At 38.6% G+C, this 3,060-nt stretch overlaps 1 long non-coding RNA gene across 3 annotated transcripts in view; it reads right to left on the minus strand.

Moving 5' to 3' along the window:
- Nucleotides 1–1,200, minus strand: part of LOC127922347 (uncharacterized) — a 2,529-nt gene extending 1,329 nt beyond the window's left edge. Inside the window, exons 1-4 of one of the 3 annotated variants that reach the window (XR_008111042.1) lie at nucleotides 938–1,200; nucleotides 586–805; nucleotides 410–541; nucleotides 234–321 (exon numbers count right to left, since the gene is read on the minus strand). This is a non-coding gene — a long non-coding RNA (uncharacterized LOC127922347). The other 2 variants (XR_008111040.1, XR_008111041.1) reach the window with 2 other exon arrangements.
- Nucleotides 1,201–3,060: the final 1,860 nt, after the last annotated feature.

A 3,060-nucleotide genomic window follows, 5' to 3' on the forward strand; every position in this document is an offset into this window, starting at 1 on the left:
TTAATACCAGTACCTACAGGGTTAACAACAGTCAGATATCATGGTTAATACCAGTACCTACAGGGTTAACAACAGTCAGATATCATGGTAAATACCAGTACCTACAGGGTTAACAACAGTCAGATATCATGGTTAATACCAGTACCTACAGGGTTAACAACAGTCAGATATCATGGTTAATAGCAGTACCTACAGGGTTAATAACGGTCAGATATCATGGTTAATACCAGTACCTACAGGGTTAACAACAGTCAGATATCATGGTTAATAGCAGTACCTACTGGGTTAACAACAGTCAGATATCATGGTTAATACCAGTACCTACAGGGTTAACAACAGTCAGATATCATGGTTAATACTAGTACCTACAGAGTTAACAACAGTCAGATATAATGGTTAATACCAGTACCTACAGGGTTAACAACAGTCAGATATCATGGTTAATACCAGTACCTACAGGGTTAACAACAGTCAGATATCATGGTTAATACCAGTACCTACAGGGTTAACAACAGTCAGATATCATGGTTAATACCAGTACCTACAGGGTTAAAAACAGTCAGATATCATGGTTAATACCAGTACCTACAGGGTTAATAACAGTCAGATATCATGGTTAATACCAGTACCTACAGGGTTAAAAACAGTCAGATATCATGGTTAATACCAGTACCTACAGGGTTAACAACAGTCAGATATCATGGTTAATACCAGTACCTACAGGGTTAAAAACAGTCAGATATCATGGTTAATACCAGTACCTACAGGGTTAAAAACAGTCAGATATCATGGTTAATACCAGTACCTACAGGGTTAAACACAGTCAGATATCATGGTTAATACCAGTACCTACAGGGTTAACAACAGTCAGATATCATGGTTAATACCAGTACCTACAGGGTTAACAACAGTCAGATATTATGGTTAATACCAGTACCTACAGGGTTAAAAACAGTCAGATATCATGGTTAATACCAGTACCTACAGGGTTAATAACAGTCAGATATCATGGTTAATACCAGTACCTACAGGGTTAACAACAGTCAGATATTATGGTTAATACCAGTACCTACAGGGTTAAAAACTATAAGACATCACAGTTAGAACATCACAATACTAAATAATATACAGACATGTTTCATATTACAGTTAACTTTGTTGATTGCTGCCATCAGTGACAATAACCTGTATAGAAAATGTTTGAATGGAGCCTTATTGACAGATTAGTATCTCTCACCCTGTGGTCAGTGGGGTACCGTCCACCCATTTCCAGGTCCCCTCCTTAACAGAGTCAGTCAGACCAATCCAGACTGTCTTCTTGAGGTTGAAGAGAAATGTCTGTCGTTGAGAAAGATAAATATTTACAGTAAATATATGTATGTACAGTATATGCATGATCATATCTATCTCTCTCTCTATCTAATCACCAGGTCTGCTCTCCTTCCAGGTTTTAGTCTCAGTAGACAGGAAGTACCAACTGGATTTTAACTTCTGCCAGCCCTCAGGACAGGTTTGTTCTTCAAGATGAAAACATGAATTTCCTTCAACTTATCACGCTGGATACTTAATGAAAAATTCAGACACATGATAAAGTGTGTGGGATTTATGAAAATGTATGACTGTAGGTTTACTCACTGAGATTGGTAAACCTCCCACAAAGAAAATCTCTGTCTGGAGCTGGTCTCTAACTTTAATCAGGTTGTTGTAGCTGGTCTTCAGCTGGTCTCTCTCTTTAGTCAGAAGGCTGTTGCTGTCCTGTAGCTGGTCTCTCTCTTTAGTCAGAAGGCTGTTGCTGTCCTGTAGCTGGTCTCTCTCTTCAGTCAGGGTGTTGTAACTGGTCTGTAGCTGGTCTATCTCTGTTGAGTCGTGATGATCAATGACTCCATCTGTAAAAAGGAAAAGTATGAAACATGTATCTGAAACACCATTAATGAGTAAGTATGATTAAGTAGGCTACTGAAGTCTCAGTAAAAACATACTAAACTTACAGTAGACAGACAGGACTATGGTCCCAGCCAGTAGGAGAACACACAGCAGCCCCAGACACACTGCAGCAACTCCAGAGGGTCTCTTCCACCACTGAACATGTACTGAATCACACATGATTAAAGATCTTTGGTAATGTGTTTTACTGTATCATCCAGGATTAGGACAAATAACGGTATGATACTACAGGTTACTCTCACCTATTTAATGTGTGTGTGCGTGTGTGTATGTGAGTGTGGTCAAATACAGTAACTTATTCTTCTAACCTAAATGACTTAAATGTAAATGTAACCTCAACTCTAATATACATCTGTAGCTGTGTCTTTTCCCTAGACTGTCCTGTGTCTGTGTGATTTACAGTGTTTCCTCAATTAAACGTTTTGAGATTATGCCGCAGGATTTAGAGGTCATTTGTGGTTTAGTATGTTTAGTATGTTACCTTGCGTTACTGAATCATTGCTCCAGACCACCACAAGGGGGAGTTAGAGCACTGATTATGCTTTTGGGTCCCAAGGTCTGAATTAATGCTGTCAATGAATGGGTGGTATAAACCAAATATAAACTCATAATTGTGCATTCAAAATTGTATTTCAATGAACTGAATGATGAGGATGAAGAAGGTGGTTGAATGTAAAACAATAGTGTAGGTATTGCTATTTCTCTGTCCTGCACACACTCCCGAAAAAGACACCTATTTTTTTTTTCCACTTGGTCAGACGAAGCTGTAACTGGACAGTAGCATATTACTGACTGAAACTGCAGTTAGACAAATGAAAATGTTTAATTATATTCTTAACATATATATGTGTAGGCATACTGTGGAATACAATCGATACTTGTGTACTAAAAACATGAATGTGTTTTTGCAGAGCATACGACCATGCAGACAACCATCCGTGGAGATCGGTGGACAAAGGGCTGGACAACGGGCCACACACAAAACACATGGTTCCCATGAAAGCGGTTGGTTTTGCTACATTCTTCAAATGTGTTTCTATTCGCAGCATTGTGTGTTGGAGTCACTTTTAATTCTTAATTGATCTACCATTTCTATCATAGGACACCACAATCAAT

The sequence above is a fragment of the Oncorhynchus keta genome, unplaced genomic scaffold, assembly GCF_023373465.1.
Source record: "Oncorhynchus keta strain PuntledgeMale-10-30-2019 unplaced genomic scaffold, Oket_V2 Un_contig_25382_pilon_pilon, whole genome shotgun sequence".
Lineage (NCBI taxonomy): Eukaryota > Metazoa > Chordata > Actinopteri > Salmoniformes > Salmonidae > Oncorhynchus > Oncorhynchus keta.